We start from the raw sequence: 20706 nt of genomic DNA, 5'->3' as shown, positions 1-20706 counted from the left end.
CAAACAGCATCAAATATACGTGTATTCAATGTGAATATAGTGTGTTATACGTGTATTCAATGTGAATATAGTGTAACACATTCAGTTTCATGATCTACATTCAAACAGTATCAAATATACGTGTATTCAATGTGAATATAGTGTTATAGAATCAGTTTCATGATCTACATTCAAACAGTATCAAATATACGTGTATTCAATGTGAATATAGTGTTATAGAATCAGTTTCAATATCTACATTCAAACAGCATCAAATATACGTGTATTCAATGTGAATATAGTGTTATAGAATCAGTTTCATGATCTACATTCAAACAGTATCAAATATACGTGTATTCAATGTGAATATAGTGTTATAGAATCAGTTTCATGATCTACATTCAAACAGCATCAAATATACGTGTATTCAATGTGAATATAGTGTTATAGAATCAGTTTCATGATCTACATTCAAACAGCATCAAATATACGTGTATTCAATGTGAATATAGTGTTATAGAATCAGTTTCATGATCTACATTCAAACAGCATCAAATATACGTGTATTCAATGTGAATATAGTGTTATAGAATCAGTTTCATGATCTACATTCAAACAGTATCAAATATACGTGTATTCAATGTGAATATAGTGTTATTGAATCAGTTTCATAGAATCAGTTTCAATATCTACATTCAAACAGCATCAAATATACGTGTATTCAATGTGAATATAGTGTTATAGAATCAGTTTCATGATCTACATTCAAACAGCATCAAATATACGTGTATTCAATGTGAATATAGTGTTATAGAATCAGTTTCATGATCTACATTCAAACAGCATCAAATATACGTGTATTCAATGTGAATATAGTGTGATACAGTGAGTTTCAATATCTACATTCAAACAGCATCAAATATACGTGTATTCAATGTGAATATAGTGTTATAGAATCAGTTTCATGATCTACATTCAAACAGCATCAAATATACGTGTATTCAATGTGAATATAGTGTTATAGAATCAGTTTCATGATCTACATTCAAACAGCATCAAATATACGTGTATTCAATGTGAATATAGTGTTATAGAATCAGTTTCAATGATCTACATTCAAACAGCATCAAATATACGTGTATTCAATGTGAATATAGTGTTATAGAATCAGTTTCATGATCTACATTCAAACAGCATCAAATATACGTGTATTCAATGTGAATATAGTGTTATAGAATCAGTTTCATGATCTACATTCAAACAGCATCAAATATACGTGTATTCAATGTGAATATAGTGTTATACAATGAGTTTCAATATCTACATTCAAACAGCATCAAATATACGTGTATTCAATGTGAATATAGTGTTATAGAATCAGTTTCATGATCTACATTCAAACAGCATCAAATATACGTGTATTCAATGTGAATATAGTGTTATAGAATCAGTTTCAATATCTACATTCAAACAGCATCAAATATACGTGTATTCAATGTGAATATAGTGTTATAGAATCAGTTTCATGATCTACATTCAAACAGCATCAAATATACGTGTATTCAATGTGAATATAGTGTTATAGAATCAGTTTCATGATCTACATTCAAACAGCATCAAATATACGTGTATTCAATGTGAATATAGTGTTATAGAATCAGTTTCATGATCTACATTCAAACAGCATCAAATATACGTGTATTCAATGTGAATATAGTGTGATACAGTGAGTTTCAATATCTACATTCAAACAGCATCAAATATACGTGTATTCAATGTGAATATAGTGTTATAGAATCAGTTTCATGATCTACATTCAAACAGCATCAAATATACGTGTATTCAATGTGAATATAGTGTTATAGAATCAGTTTCATGATCTACATTCAAACAGTATCAAATATACGTGTATTCAATGTGAATATAGTGTGATACAGTGAGTTTCAATATCTACATTCAAACAGCATCAAATATACGTGTATTCAATGTGAATATAGTGTTATAGAATCAGTTTCATGATCTACATTCAAACAGCATCAAATATACGTGTATTCAATGTGAATATAGTGTTATAGAATCAGTTTCATGATCTACATTCAAACAGTATCAAATATACGTGTATTCAATGTGAATATAGTGTGATAGAATCAGTTTCAATATCTACATTCAAACAGCATCAAATATACGTGTATTCAATGTGAATATAGTGTTATAGAATCAGTTTCATGATCTACATTCAAACAGTATCAAATATACGTGTATTCAATGTGAATATAGTGTTATAGAATCAGTTTCATGATCTACATTCAAACAGCATCAAATATACGTGTATTCAATGTGAATATAGTGTTATAGAATCAGTTTCATGATCTACATTCAAACAGTATCAAATATACGTGTATTCAATGTGAATATAGTGTTATAGAATCAGTTTCATATCTACATTCAAACAGCATCAAATATACGTGTATTCAATGTGAATATAGTGTTATAGAATCAGTTTCATGATCTACATTCAAACAGCATCAAATATACGTGTATTCAATGTGAATATAGTGTTATAGAATCAGTTTCATGATCTACATTCAAACAGTATCAAATATACGTGTATTCAATGTGAATATAGTGTTATAGAATCAGTTTCATGATCTACATTCAAACAGCATCAAATATACGTGTATTCAATGTGAATATAGTGTTATAGAATCAGTTTCATGATCTACATTCAAACAGCATCAAATATACGTGTATTCAATGTGAATATAGTGTTATAGAATCAGTTTCATGATCTACATTCAAACAGCATCAAATATACGTGTATTCAATGTGAATATAGTGTTATAGAATCAGTTTCATGATCTACATTCAAACAGTATCAAATATACGTGTATTCAATGTGAATATAGTGTTATAGAATCAGTTTCAATATCTACATTCAAACAGCATCAAATATACGTGTATTCAATGTGAATATAGTGTTATAGAATCAGTTTCATGATCTACATTCAAACAGCATCAAATATACGTGTATTCAATGTGAATATAGTGTTATAGAATCAGTTTCATGATCTACATTCAAACAGCATCAAATATACGTGTATTCAATGTGAATATAGTGTTATAGAATAAGTTACATGATCTACATTCAAACAGCATCAAATATACGTGTATTCAATGTGAATATAGTGTTATAGAATCAGTTTCATGATCTACATTCAAACAGTATCAAATATACGTGTATTCAATGTGAATATAGTGTTATAGAATCAGTTTCAATGATCTACATTCAAACAGCATCAAATATACGTGTATTCAATGTCAAATATAGTGTTATTGAATCAGTTTCATGATCTACATTCAAACAGTATCAAATATACGTGTATTCAATGTGAATACAATGTGATACAGTGAGTTTCAATATCTACATTCAAACAGCATCAAATATACGTGTATTCAATGTGAATATAGTGTTATAGAATCAGTTTCATGATCTACATTCAAACAGCATCAAATATACGTGTATTCAATGTGAATATAGTGTTATTGAATCAGTTTCATGATCTACATTCAAACAGTATCAAATATACGTGTATTCAATGTGAATACAATGTGATAATCTACATTCAAACAGCATCAAATATACGTGTATTCAATGTGAATATAGTGTTATAGAATCAGTTTCATGATCTACATTCAAACAGTATCAAATATACGTGTATTCAATGTGAATACAATGTGATACAGTGAGTTTCAATATCTACATTCAAACAGCATCAAATATACGTGTATTCAATGTGAATATAGTGTTATAGAATCAGTTTCATGATCTACATTCAAACAGCATCAAATATACGTGTATTCAATGTGAATATAGTGTTATAGAATCAGTTTTATGATCTACATTCAAACAGTATCAAATATACGTGTATTCAATGTGAATATAGTGTGATACAGTGAGTTTCAATATCTACATTCAAACAGCATCAAATATATGTTAAACAAAGTATACATACAAGAGTTAACACCTTACTTGCTTTATATTTATGAATAGACTGATACCACAGAAATTGCCACATAGATCCAGATAGACTTTTCAACACTGACATATGACATAACGTAAAGAGGAATCAGGGCAACATGGTTACATAAAGTGGAAGCCTCTTCTCACCACATGAGATGGAAATTGGTATTTCAACACACCCACTCAATTTTACATCACATGATTAAAATCAACTATGTTGCTTTCTTCCCGTAGTCGACTGAAGAGCTGTCCATCCAGAGGCTTTGTTAAAATATCTGCTAGTTGTTGTGAAGTGTGAATGTACTCAATGTGGATGACTCCTTCCTCGACCATGTTGCGAATGTGATGGTACTTAACGTCTATGTGCTTTGTTCTCGCTTGATGCCCAGAGTTTTTCACCAAGCTGATTGCACCCTGATTATCACACAACAAAGTAGTAGGTGACTTCTGCTCAAATCCAATGTCACCCAGTAGTTGCCGAAACCACATGACTGACTTTGTGGCTGTACTGGCAGCGACATATTCCGCTTCAGTAGACGAAAGAGATACACAGTCCTGACGACGGCTTGACCATGACACTGGGCCACCATTGAGAAAAAACAGAAAATGCCAGTTGTTGATTTCCTAGTGACGAGATCGCCAGCGTAATCCGAGTCCGAGTATGTTATCAGCATGTTACTTTCCTGTACTCCTCCATAGCAGACTCCAGCAGTGATGGTGCCTCGAAGATACGAAAGAATTCTCTTCACTGCCTCCCAATGTGCCTTTGCTGGATTATTTGAGAATTGTGCAACTTGATTTACTGCAAATGCAATATCAGGTCTTGTGCAAGTGGCCGCAAACATCAAGGATCCAACTGCTTCTCTAAACGGAAATGAATCCTTCGGGTCTCTTTCTGCATTATTGGACAATCTTGCATGTGGGTCTGCCGGTACGGATTTGGGATAACATTTTTCCATATGGAATTTCTTGAGGATCTTCTCGATGTATTTTTCTTGATTGATATGAATAAGGCCCTTTTCTCGATTTCTTCTTATTTCGATCCCCACGAAGCATTCTACATCACCGTGAGTCATTTCAAACACACTCTCAAGGTAGCGGACAATGTCTTCCAGTCTTGATTGTAGAGAACTGCAAACGACTCCGTCATCGACCCATATGGCCATTATGGTTAGTTCGGTTTCTGTTCTAATCGTGTAAACACACGGGTCTGCTTTACTTTGTGAGAAACCATACTGCACCAAGAAGTTGTTGAATTTCTCATTCCAGGAACGCGAAGCTTGTTTTAAACCATACAGTGATTTGTTCAGTCGGCACACCAGATTTTCTTGCCCTTCAATTTCGAATCCCGTTGGTTGAAACATATAGAGTTCTTCATGAAGATCCCCGTTCAGAAAGGCTGTCTTCACATCCAATTGCACCATCTCAAGGTTTGCAGCAGCTGTGATTGCAAGTACGGTACGCAGAGAGTCATGTCTCACTACTGGAGAATAGGTTTCTTCGTAGTCAATGCCAGGTCTTTGTGTGAACCCCTTCGCGACAAGCCTAGCCTTATATTTATCTTCAACCCCGGTCTTAATCTTAAACACCCACTTGTTCCTGATTGCATTTCTCCCAGCTGGTAAACTGCAGATTGTCCAGGTGTTGTTCTTCACAAGTGACTTATACTCTTCATCCATGGCTACCATCCACTTCTCTGATTGAGCTGAGTTGAGAGCTTCTTCAACCGTTTCCGGTTCTTCAACATCTAGTATTGCCATTCCGGCATATTTTTCAGTTTGAGATTCTTCTATCCACCGGTTGGGTTTGTTTCTGATTCTTGTTCCAAGTGGTTTTTCCTCTCTGGGAGTGATGATGGTAACTTGTTTTTTTTTTCTTGGATTCATTGCAACTGGATCGATGGTAACAACCGGTGCTTCTTGGGCTTCAGATGATTGATCTGGATTCAAAGACAATTGTTTTTCAGACGACAATGCTCCAGATGGGTCTGATATTGAATTTTCTGGAACCAATGGTATAGGTTCTGGATATACCAGTGGAGAATCGCTGAAACTAAATTCTCTTGATTTAATAGAACAGAATTTCTCTTCGTTAAAGAGGACATCTCTACTGATCCTCACTTTCCTAGTGGCTGGATCCCATAGTCTAAAAGCCTTCTGGGTTTCACAGTACCCAACATGTATACACTTAATTGCCTTCGGATCAAATTTAGTTCGTTCATCCTTTGGTACATGAACATAGGCATCTGCTCCAAACACTCGAAGATGAGAAAAATTGGGCTTGATACCTTTCCAGATCTCATAAGGCGTTTTCCCTTCTCGACTCCTTGACACAACTCGATTTTTGATGTAAACAGCAGTATTGGAGGCCTCCGCCCAAAGTTCAATTGGAAGACCTGCGGCATGCAACATACTCCTGGCTGGTTCAACAATGGTCCGGTTGGATCTTTCCGACACTCCGTTTTGTTCTGGTGTCTTTGGGGCGCTTGATTCGTGCTTTATTCCTCTCTCCTTTAACCACTCTTCAAATGTGTTGCTGAAATATTCCCCACCGTTGTCTGTGCGAAGGGTGACCACGTGATGACCAGTTTCTACCAAGATGCGTTGAACTAGTTGTCTAAAAAGTGCTTCTACCTCAGATTTTAGTTTGATAAAATATATGAAGACATAGCCACTAAAATCGTCTTTGAATATAACAAAGTACTTGGCTCCTTTAGGTGAAGGTTTTGACATGGGTCCGCACACATCTGAATGGATGAGCTCTCCTATCCTATTGGCTCGTTTTCTCCCTCCAGTCGGAAATGGCAACCTATGATGTTTGCCTAGTGCGCAACCTTCACAGAATGGCGCAGCAGATGTATCACTACGTTTGATAATAAGCCCATCCACCAACTTCTCTGACTCCATCTTCCGGATGGTTTTTGTGTCTGTGTGTCCTAGGCGGTGGTGCCACAGGTGAAGAGGTTGAGCTTCTGCTCTGGATAGCACATGGAATGCAATTTGTTGACAATCTGAATTCTGTCCGATCTTCGGATATTCAGCGTGAAGGAGATGGTTCTTGTCACTTCGTATATTCAGACGATATAGATGATTGGAGAAACTTTCGCCGACCGCCACAATCTTCTCACCCTTAGAGATGATAACTCGGTCATTGTTGAACAAGACGAGTAAGCCTGCTCTTGTTGCAGATCGGACGGAGAAAAGATTGACGCCTAAGCCAGGAACAAATAGCACATTCCTTAGGATACCTGAATGCCATTCTTCATTGACATTGGTTTGGATTGTAATGTCTCCCATTCCTTTAGCTTGCAGCAGATTGTTATTATGTCCAACTCCTTTCACTGGCCAACTTCCACTCTTGACCGCTTGATAGTTTGTAAATAGATGAAACTGATCCGACATATGAATAGTACAGCCAGAGTCCACATACCAGTTGTCTCTAAAGTTATCTTCAAATTTAATGCCACCTGGGAGAGTTGTAAAAGCGTAATCTCCCGGCCAGTCGGGTTGTCTTTGAGGCTTGAACTGTGCAAATTGGGCATGTAGCGGCTGAGATCCATTAGGAATTCCATTTTCAATATGTTCTTTCTTCGTCCAACATTGGCTTTCCCAGTGGTTCTTTCCACCACAGTAGTTGCAGTTTCTCTTTCTGAATCCTCGTCCACGACCGAATGAATGTTGCCCTGGTTGCTGTGATGGAAGGCGAGCAGCAGCAGATTGTGGATATGTAGACTGTTGACTAGGAATCTCTTGTTTCTTGGCAAAGAATGCAGCGTTGACACCATCTTCTTCTTGGCAACCTTTGTTACGAGCTTCTTCCTTAAAAAGGCGTGACCTCAAAGATTGCAACGTTTTCTTGCTGTCATCCATGTTGTCCCATACTGATATTATATGCTTGTAGCTGGGAGGAAGGGTGACAATGATCTTAGTTACAATGTCAACTTCGTCAACACTCGCCCCCATATCATTCAATTGGTTTGCCATTGACTCAATCATGGTGATGTGTGCAGCAATGTCATGCTCTTTGTTGAACTCGTACTGATAGAATCTCTGCCGAAGTGCTTGTTTTCTGAGGCCACCTGTTCATACTGGTCTGTCAGACGTGTCCACATCTCCTTTGCTGATTTACATGTCATCATTGACCGTGCCTGTTGGGATTCCATTGTGAAGACTATGAAATTTCTAGCAGTGCTGTCTCGTTGGTTCCAGGTCTTAATGGCAACTGAGTTTGTCACGACTTGAGTTGCTGCTTCAATGATTGGATCAGGTGCCTTGGATGCACCAGTGACAATTTCAATCAGATCATGCTGTTCTAGCAAGAGGGTGATCTGAAACTTCCAGAATTGGAAATTCGTGCCGTCGAACTTAGCAACGTGACTCATTTCCTTGATTGGATTAGAAGTCATGCTAAACGATAGGCAAAGTTTATACTCGAATGTAGTTTTCTTTATGTTACAGTATGCGTTCAAATAACTGGGCCCATAACCTGTTAAACAAAGTATACATACAAGAGTTAACACCTTACTTGCTTTATATTTATGAATAGACTGATACCAATGTGAATACAATGTGATACAGTGAGTTTCAATATCTACATTCAAACAGCATCAAATATACGTGTATTCAATGTGAATATAGTGTTATAGAATCAGTTTCATGATCTACATTCAAACAGCATCAAATATACGTGTATTCAATGTGAATATAGTGTTATAGAATCAGTTTCATGATCTACATTCAAACAGTATCAAATATACGTGTATTCAATGTGAATATAGTGTGATACATGAGTTTCAATATCTACATTCAAACAGCATCAAATATACGTGTATTCAATGTGAATATAGTGTTATAGAATCAGTTTCATGATCTACATTCAAACAGTATCAAATATACGTGTATTCAATGTGAATATAGTGTTATAGAATCAGTTTCATATCTACATTCAAACAGCATCAAATATACGTGTATTCAATGTGAATATAGTGTTATAGAATCAGTTTCATGATCTACATTCAAACAGTATCAAATATACGTGTATTCAATGTGAATATATGTGATTACAGTATCAAATATAGTTTCAATATCTACATTCAAACACATCAAATATACGTGTATTCAATGTGAATATAGTGTTATTGAATCAGTTTCATGATCTACATTCAAACAGTATCAAATATACGTGTATTCAATGTGAATACAATGTGATACAGTGAGTTTCAATATCTACATTCAAACAGCATCAAATATACGTGTATTCAATGTGAATATAGTGTTATAGAATCAGTTTCATATCTACATTCAAACAGCATCAAATATACGTATCAAATGTATTCAATGTGAATATAGTGTTATAGAATCAGTTTCATGATCTACATTCAAACAGTATCAAATATACGTGTATTCAATGTGAATATAGTGTTATTGAATCAGTTTCATGATCTACATTCAAACAGTATCAAATATACGTGTATTCAATGTGAATACAATGTGATAAAGAGTAACATTGAAATGGAATCTTCATCTCTTAAGGATATTGGACATCTAACTAAGTTCAATGGAAGCAATTTTCCCCGTTGGAAGTGTGGTTTGAGACTAATTCTGGAACAACATGGTCTCTTAGACATCATTGATGGAGTGGAACTCAAACCCGCAGAGGTAATATTGTACAGTAATTTACATTGCGAGCCAAAAAAAAAAAAAAAAAAAAAAAAAAAAACAATTACACATCTTAAGTTAAAACATATTCTCTATTGCAAACTTAAATGATACTAAAATTTTTTTTTATCGTAAAATTGATTTTTTTTTGCAGTAGCTGTATATTTCAGGAATTTTTTTTTTGGTCAATAGTATATTAATGCAGAACATCATTATTTTTGTGAAATTAACTTGCATACAAACAATCATTACTATGCTCAATAGTTAAAACAGAAACGTTACCATATCCTCATTTCTTTTCTGTTTCGAGAAAAATCAGATATTTCGATTTTACTCATGGACTTTAAAGATCAGAAAGAATATAGTAACTTCGAGAAAATCAGATATTTCGATTTTTTTTTCTCATGCACTCCAAAGAGTAGAAAACAACATAATATTACCTAAACAGATAAATTTGACTTTACTCATGCACTCATATTCAAATCAATCAATGCATTTATAACTCATAAAACAATTTTGAAAATATTTCTATTCTTTTTTTGAAAAACAGATAATTAAACCTTTTTTTTTCTTTTATACAAGTAAACATAAAAAAAAAAAAAAAAAAAAAAAAAAAAAAAAAAAAAAAAAATTTTGGAACTATTTTATCACTCACTTAATTGTTTAAACCTGACTACGAGTTTGTAATTATCTACGTACTTCAACCATCACAAATGTTAAACTATTAAAACAGATTACAATAATAACCAAAAACTGTATTACAAATTTTAGACTAGAGGAGAAAATGGTATAGTCACAAACGCCAATCTCATCAATAAATGGAAAGAGAAAGATGTCACTGCAAGGAATTATCTCTTCGCTACGACCGATGACGAACTTCGTGACACCTTGTGCACATCTCTTACTGCTGCGGATATGTACGACAGGATCAGAAATCAACATGCTCGAAATGCAGCTGACAATAGGCTCATCTTACTTCAACAATTCACTGAGTATAAATACAAACAAGGACACAATATGACAAGCCATGTCACTGCTATTGAACTCCTGTGGTCAAGACTCAAAGAAGTAGGTGAACAAATACTAGAGACACAAGTAATGTCGAAAATTCTGTCCACTCTCCCATCTACCTATCGTCATTTCTACACAACATGGAACAACTCACCCGAGGAAGGCAGAACTGTCAAGCTACTTCTCGCAAAGCTTCAGGAAGAAGAAGCAATCTCTCAAGCCTTTACTACGAATCAAGACGGGAATGCATCTCAACAAGGCGGAGCCTATGCAGCAACTAATTTTCAAAGCTACAGCCATCCCAGTCAATTCGGAAATCTTCCTCAGGCAGCATGCTTTCCTTATCAGCAGATCGGCAGACCTCAACCTTACTTCATTCCACGCGGAACGAGAAGAGGTGGATACCCAGGTTTAAGAGGAGGTAGTCGCGGATTTCGAGGAACGTATCGAGGACGAGGAGGAGTTCCACCATATCAACAGCAACTTTGTGGTTATTGCGGTCTTGGTCCACACAAGGTCTCAAACTGTAGAGTGAGATTGAGGCATGAAGCAGAGCAAAATCAAGCAAACGCGAATCTCTCACTTCTAGTCCAACCAGCAGATCAAGATCACAGTTATCTATCGTCAACTAGCTTTGACTTCGAGACCTATGGTTTTGTTGCCGACTCTGGTTCATCTGAACACATGACTGATAAAAGATCAATCCTTGTTAACTTCAAATCAATCAAGAAAGGAACTCATTCGGTCCTCGGTATCGGAAACACTTGTTTACAAGCTGAAGGAAAGGGTGATGTGGAAGTAACTAACAGTATCGGAATATTCCAGCATCAAATACACCTACTTACTGACGTGCTTTACGTTCCTGGCTTAGGAATAAATCTTTTTTCTATCAGTGCTGCCACAGCACATGGAATAGAAGCCATTTTTTCTGATGATATGGTAACTTTCTTTCGCCACGGAAAGTTAGAGATGACTGGCAAACGCGCCAACGAAAAGCTATATTATCTTGATCTCACTGTAAAAATTCAAACAACGTCACACGCCGCCACCAGCCTGTCAATCTCTACTTGGCATCAGAGACTCGCACATACAAACAACAAGACCATCATGAAAATGGAACGTCAAAATGCAGTTTGTGGTCTCCACATTAATCATAGTAACTTCCCATCATCATTATGTACAGGATGCATTCTTGGTAAAATGCATCGTCTGCCGTTTCCAAGTGGAAGAAGAAGAGGTATCAATGTAGGCGATCTGGTACACTCTGACATTTGTGGACCTATGCAAACGATGTCTCCAAACAAATCTCGTTACTTCGTTTTATTCAAGGACGACTTCAGTGGCTGGTCGGAGGTATATTTTCTTCAACATAAGTCCGAAGCCCTCAATCAATTCAAGAAGTTTGTAGCCATTTTTAAAAATCAACATAATCGACAGATCTGCACACTACGATCCGACAATGGCGGAGAATATGTGAATCGAGAATTTGAAGAATGGCTTGAACAAATGGGAATCAACCATGAACTTAGTGCCCCATATACTCCAGAACAGAACGGTGTCTCCGAAAGGGCAAATCGTACTATAATGGAAGCAGCACGCAGTATGTATCTTGCACGAAACGTTCCTGATTACCTATGGGCTGAATCAGTCGCCCACGCAGTCTACATACAGAACCGGATCCTATCAAGAACTGGAAGTGCAACTCCTTATGAAATTCTGCATGGAGTAAAGCCGGATGTATCGCACCTGCGTATCTTTGGTTCTGTTTCCTTTGTACATATTCCTGATGCGTTACGACGAAAACTTGATCCTAAGGCTGTGCAAGGCATCTTTGTTGGTTGCTGTGTGTCCACAAAAGCTTATCGAATATGGATCCCATCAAAGAGAAAAGTCGAAATCAGTCGAAACGTCATTGTAGATGAGTCAAATGGGATCATTCCCGAGGTAAACAAACAACAAATATCTACGCCTTTTGACCATCTTGTTTCCAGAGACATCAAAGAAGCTGAAACTCAACAGACGGAGACATCAAATATAGCTGGCGAGCCGGCCGAATATTGTAGAGCAACAATGTCAAGTCGAGGAAATGGAGTCTGCAGAGGAGATGGTGGACACGGAACAACCTGCAAGTGCAGAGCGGGCTGCAAGTTCAGAGCCAATTAGGGGTTTGGAACAAACCGCAAGTTCAGAACAAACTGCAATTTTTTAACAAACTACGGGTTCAGAAAAATCTTCAAACACAGAAGAAAGCATTTCAGCAGAATCAAGATCCGATCAGCAAGCAATAGCCCTACCCCGACGTCAGTCATCTCGAGTTCCAGTCCACAACGAAAAATTCTTAGAATGGAGGAGGAACATAGCAAAGAAAAATCAGAAATCGTCATTTGGGATGGATAGCGGCAATCTCTATTTCTCCAGTTGAAAACCTTGAGCCGAAAAACTACAAAGAAGCTATGAAAAGTGATGAAGCTGAACTATGGACAAAGGCTATCGAAGAAGAATACAAGTCACTTATGGCAAATGAAACATGGATACTTGTAAAACGGCCCACGGAGAGAAACATCATTGGCTGCAAATGGGTGTTCAAGATCAATATAGGTTATCCTGGTGTATCTGAAAGATACAAAGCCAAACAGTGGCAAATATAGGTTTTGCCCAAATACGCCATCATTGCAGTCAGAAACTTAGAAGTCACTCTGCTGGATCAAAAACTGCTTTTCTTTGCGGAATAGCTGAAAGAGCAAGTTTTCATGGAACAACCTGAAGCATCAAATTTGCAGTAGCTGGAAAAGAAGATCATGTATGCCTGCTGGAGAAAAGTCTTTATGGCTTAAAACAAGCACCAAGAGTTTGGAATGAGAAGTTCAACATTGTTCTTGTCGAATTCGGACTCTCAAGATGTGAATCTGATCCCTGCGTTTATTATAGGCGAAGAAGAGAGGATATTCTAATTGTTGCTATCTTTGTAGACGATGGGATTGTGTGTGGATCCAGCCTGTTCAATGTAAAGCATATCATTGACTTTCTTTCCAAGGAATTTGATATGCGCTGTCTACCAGCAACCCGCTTCCTCGGCCTTGATATCCATCGTGATCAAGAACAACGAAAAATCTTGATTAATCAGCCAGAATTTATCAAGAAAATCCTTGTCAAGTTTAAAATGGATACCTGCAACCCCATGTGTATTCCTGCTGATATATGCACTCGTCTCAATTTAGAAACGTCGCCAACATCCGAAGAGGAGAAACTCGACATGTCACATGTGCCATATCGTGAAGCAGTCGGATGTCTTCTCTATTTGTCCATTACCTGTAGACCAGACATCTCATATACGTTAATCAAGTGTGAAATTTTGTTAAAATCAGGCCGGGCACATGGAGTGCAGTCAAAAAGAATTCTTTCTTATCTTTCAGGAACGACCGAATTTGGAATCCTTCTTCGAAAACTCAGACCAACCTCTTGTTGGATATACAGATGCCGATTTTGGTGGTGATATAGACAGTCAAACTGTTCTACATCTGGATTCAATGTGAATCTTTGTATATGGTAGTCTTGTATCCTGGAGCAGCCGCAGACAAAAATGTGTGTCTCAGTCTACAACAGAAGCCGAATATGTCGCAGCATCAGAATCTTCCAAGGAATATGTTTGGCTCAAGTTTTGCTGTCTGAAATTGGAGAAACTGAAGACCAACCTGTCCCTATTCTATGTGATAATCAAAGTGCGATCCGCTCTATTCATAATCCTGAATTCCACCAGAGAACTAAACATATAGACATTAGATATCACTTTGTCCGCTCCCTTCAAGAAGATGGTGTTATATAGTGTTATTGAATCAGTTTCATGATCTACATTCAAACAGTATCAAATATACGTGTATTCAATGTAAATACAATGTGATACAGTGAGTTTCAATATCTACATTCAAACAGCATCAAATATACGTGTATTCAATGTGAATATAGTGTTATAGAATCAGTTTCATGATCTACATTCAAACAGTATCAAATATACGTGTATTCAATGTGAATATAGTGTTATAGAATCAGTTTCATGATCTACATTCAAACAGTATCAAATATACGTGTATTCAATGTGAATATAGTGTTATTGAATCAGTTTCATGATCTACATTCAAACAGTATCAAATATACGTGTATTCAATGTGAATATAGTGTGATAGAATGAGTTTCAATATCTACATTCAAACAGCATCAAATATACGTGTATTCAATGTGAATATAGTGTTATAGAATCAGTTTCATGATCTACATTCAAACAGTATCAAATATACGTGTATTCAATGTGAATATAGTGTTATAGAATCAGTTTCATGATCTACATTCAAACAGTATCAAATATACGTGTATTCAATGTGAATATAGTGTTATAGAATCAGTTTCATGATCTACATTCAAACAGTATCAAATATACGTGTATTCATTGTGAATATAGTGTGATACATTGAGTTTCAATATCTACATTCAAACAGCATCAAATATACGTGTATTCAATGTGAATATAGTGTTATAGAATCAGTTTCATGATCTACATTCAAACAGTATCAAATATACGTGTATTCAATGTGAATATAGTGTGATAGAATGAGTTTCAATATCTACATTCAAACAGCATCAAATATACGTGTATTCAATGTGAATATAGTGTTATAGAATCAGTTTCAATATCTACATTCAAACAGCATCAAATATACGTGTATTCAATGTGAATATAGTGTTATAGAATCAGTTTCATGATCTACATTCAAACAGTATCAAATATACGTGTATTCAATGTGAATATAGTGTTATAGAATCAGTTTCATGATCTACATTCAAACAGTATCAAATATACGTGTATTCAATGTGAATATAGTGTGATACAGTGAGTTTCAATATCTACATTCAAACAGCATCAAATATACGTGTATTCAATGTGAATATAGTGTTATAGAATCAGTTTCATGATCTACATTCAAACAGTATCAAATATACGTGTATTCAATGTGAATATAGTGTTGATACATGAGTTTCAATATCTACATTCAAACAGCATCAAATATACGTGTATTCAATGTGAATATAGTGTTATAGAATCAGTTTCATGATCTACATTCAAACAGTATCAAATATACGTGTATTCAATGTGAATATAGTGTTATAGAATCAGTTTCATGATCTACATTCAAACAGTATCAAATATACGTGTATTCAATGTGAATATAGTGTGATAGAGTTTCAATATCACATTTCATGATCTACATTCAAACATTGTCAAATATACGTGTATTCAATGTGAATATAGTGTTATAGAATCAGTTTCATGATCTACATTCAAACAGTATCAAATATACGTGTATTCAATGTGAATATAGTGTGATACAGTGAGTTTCAATATCTACATTCAAACAGCATCAAATATACGTGTATTCAATGTGAATATAGTGTTATAGAATCAGTTTCATGATCTACATTCAAACAGTATCAAATATACGTGTATTCAATGTGAATATAGTGTGATACAGTGAGTTTCAATATCTACATTCAAACAGCATCAAATATACGTGTATTCAATGTGAATATAGTGTTATAGAATCAGTTTCATGATCTACATTCAAACAGCATCAAATATACGTGTATTCAATGTGAATATAGTGTTATAGAATCAGTTTCAATGATCTACATTCAAACAGCATCAAATATACGTGTATTCAATGTGAATATAGTGTTATAGAATCAGTTTCATGATCTACATTCAAACAGTATCAAATATACGTGTATTCAATGTGAATATAGTGTTATAGAATCAGTTTCATGATCTACATTCAAACAGTATCAAATATACGTGTATTCAATGTGAATATAGTGTTATAGAATCAGTTTCATGATCTACATTCAAACAGCATCAAATATACGTGTATTCAATGTGAATATAGTGTTATAGAATCAGTTTCATGATCTACATTCAAACAGTATCAAATATACGTGTATTCAATGTGAATATAGTGTTATAGAATCAGTTTCATATCTACATTCAAACAGCATCAAATATACGTGTATTCAATGTGAATATAGTGTTATAGAATCAGTTTCATGATCTACATTCAAACAGTATCAAATATACGTGTATTCAATGTGAATATAGTGTTATAGAATCAGTTTCATGATCTACATTCAAACAGCATCAAATATACGTGTATTCAATGTGAATATAGTGTTATAGAATCAGTTTCATGATCTACATTCAAACAGTATCAAATATACGTGTATTCAATGTGAATATAGTGTGATACTATGAGTTTCAATATCTACATTCAAACAGCATCAAATATACGTGTATTCAATGTGAATATAGTGTTATAGAATCAGTTTCATGATCTACATTCAAACAGCATCAAATATACGTGGATGGTATTCAATGTGAATATAGTGTTATAGAATCAGTTTCATGATCTACATTCAAACAGCATCAAATATACGTGTATTCAATGTGAATATAGTGTTATAGAATCAGTTTCATGATCTACATTCAAACAGCATCAAATATACGTGTATTCAATGTGAATATAGTGTTATAGAATCAGTTTCATGATCTACATTCAAACAGTATCAAATATACGTGTATTCAATGTGAATATAGTGTGATAGAATCAGTTTTTGATATCTACATTCAAACAGCATCAAATATACGTGTATTCAATGTGAATATAGTGTTATAGAATCAGTTTCATGATCTACATTCAAACAGTATCAAATATACGTGTATTCAATGTGAATATAGTGTTATTGAATCAGTTTCATGATCTACATTCAAACAGTATCAAATATACGTGTATTCAATGTGAATACAATGTGATACAGTGAGTTTCAATATCTACATTCAAACAGCATCATATATACGTGTATTCAATGTGAATATAGTGTTATAGAATCAGTTTCATGATCTACATTCAAACAGCATCAAATATACGTGTATTCAATGTGAATATAGTGTTATAGAATCAGTTTCATGATCTACATTCAAACAGTATCAAATATACGTGTATTCAATGTGAATATAGTGTTATAGAATCAGTTTCATGATCTACATTCAAACAGCATCAAATATACGTGTATTCAATGTGAATATAGTGTGATACAGTGAGTTTCAATATCTACATTCAAACAGCATCAAATATACGTGTATTCAATGTGAATATAGTGTTATAGAATCAGTTTCATGATCTACATTCAAACAGTATCAAATATACGTGTATTCAATGTGAATATAGTGTGATACAATGAGTTTCAATATCTACATTCAAACAGCATCAAATATACGTGTATTCAATGTGAATATAGTGTTATAGAATCAGTTTCATGATCTACATTCAAACAGTATCAAATATACGTGTATTCAATGTGAATATAGTGTTATAGAATCAGTTTCATGATCTACATTCAAACAGTATCAAATATACGTGTATTCAATGTGAATATAGTGTTATAGAATCAGTTTCTTGATCTACATTTAAACAGTATCAAATATACGTGTATCCAAGTGTTATAGAATCAGTTTCAATATCTACATTCAAACAGCATCAAATATACGTGTATTCAATGTGAATATAGTGTGATTATAGAATCAGTTTCAATATCTACATTCAAACAGCATCAAATATACGTGTATTCAATGTGAATATAGTGTTATAGAATCAGTTTCATGATCTACATTCAAACAGTATCAAATATACGTGTATTCAATGTGAATATAGTGTTATAGAATCAGTTTCATGATCTACATTCAAACAGTATCAAATATACGTGTATTCAATGTGAATATAGTGTTATAGAATCAGTTTCATGATCTACATTCAAACAGTATCAAATATACGTGTATTCAATGTGAATATAGTGTTATAGAATCAGTTTCATGATCTACATTCAAACAGTATCAAATATACGTGTATTCAATGTGAATATAGTGTTATAGAATCAGTTTCATGATCTACATTCAAACAGTATCAAATATACGTGTATTCAATGTGAATATAGTGTTATAGAATCAGTTTCATGATCTACATTCAAACAGTATCAAATATACGTGTATTCAATGTGAATATAGTGTTATCAAACAGTATCAAATATACGTGTATTCAATGTGAATATAGTTTCAATGATCTACATTCAAACAGCATCAAATATACGTGTATTCAATGTGAATATAGTGTTATAGAATCAGTTTCATGATCTACATTCAAACAGCATCAAATATACGTGTATTCAATGTGAATATAGTGTTATAGAATCAGTTTCATGATCTACATTCAAACAGTATCAAATATACGTGTATTCAATGTGAATATAGTGTTATAGAATCAGTTTCATGATCTACATTCAAACAGTATCAAATATACGTGTATTCAATGTGAATATAGTGTTATAGAATCATTTTCATGATCTACATTCAAACAGTATCAAATATACGTGTATTCAATGTGAATATAGTGTTATAGAATGAGTTTCAATATCTACATTCAAACAGCATCAAATATACGTGTATTCAATGTGAATATAGTGTTATAGAATCAGTTTCATGATCTACATTCAAACAGTATCAAATATACGTGTATTCAATGTGAATATAGTGTTATAGAATCAGTTTCATGATCTACATTCAAACAGTATCAAATATACGTGTATTCAATGTGAATATAGTGTTATAGAATCAGTTTCATGATCTACATTCAAACAGTATCAAATATACGTGTATTCAATGTGAATATAGTGTTATAGAATCAGTTTCATGATCTACATTCAAACAGTATCAAATATACGTGTATTCAATGTGAATATAGTGTTATAGAATCAGTTTCATGATCTACATTCAAACAGCATCAAATATACGTGTATTCAATGTGAATATAGTGTTATAGAATCAGTTTCATGATCTACATTCAAACAGTATCAAATATACGTGTATTCAATGTGAATATAGTGTGATACAGTGAGTTTCAATATCTACATTCAAACAGCATCAAATATACGTGTATTCAATGTGAATATAGTGTTATAGAATCAGTTTCATGATCTACATTCAAACAGTATCAAATATACGTGTATTCAATGTGAATATAGTGTTATAGAATCAGTTTCATGATCTACATTCAAACAGTATCAAATATACGTGTATTCAATGTGAATATAGTGTTATAGAATCAGTTTCATGATCTACATTCAAACAGTATCAAATATACGTGTATTCAATGTGAATATAGTGTGATAGAATCAGTTTCAATACCTACATTCAAACAGCATCAAATATACGTTTATTCAATGTGAATATAGTGTTATAGAATCAGTTTCATGATCTACATTCAAACAGTATCAAATATACGTGTATTCAATGTGAATATAGTGTTATAGAATCAGTTTCATGATCTACATTCAAACAGTATCAAATATACGTGTATTCAATGTGAATATAGTGTTATAGAATCAGTTTCATATCTACATTCAAACAGCATCAAATATACGTGTATTCAATGTGAATATAGTGTGATAGAATCAGTTTCATGATCTACATTCAAACAGCATCAAATATACGTGTATTCAATGTGAATATAGTGTTATAGAATCAGTTTCAATGATCTACATTCAAACAGTATCAAATATACGTGTATTCAATGTGAATATAGTGTTATAGAATCAGTTTCATGATCTACATTCAAACAGTATCAAATATACGTGTATTCAATGTGAATATAGTGTTATAGAATCAGTTTCATGATCTACATTCAAACAGCATCAAATATACGTGTATTCAATGTGAATATAGTGTTATAGAATCAGTTTCAATATCTACATTCAAACAGCATCAAATATACGTGTATTCAATGTGAATATAGTGTTACGTGTATTCAATGTGAATATAGTAGAATCAGTTTCATGATCTACATTCAAACAGCATCAAATATACGTGTATTCAATGTGAATATAGTGTTATAGAATCAGTTTCTTGATCTACATTTAAACAGTATCAAATATACGTGTATCCAATGT

Source organism: Daphnia carinata, chromosome 10 (assembly GCF_022539665.2).
Source record: "Daphnia carinata strain CSIRO-1 chromosome 10, CSIRO_AGI_Dcar_HiC_V3, whole genome shotgun sequence".
NCBI lineage: Eukaryota > Metazoa > Arthropoda > Branchiopoda > Diplostraca > Daphniidae > Daphnia > Daphnia carinata.
The sequence above is the reverse complement of the archived record's forward strand: the minus strand, read 5'-3'. Positions refer to the sequence as shown.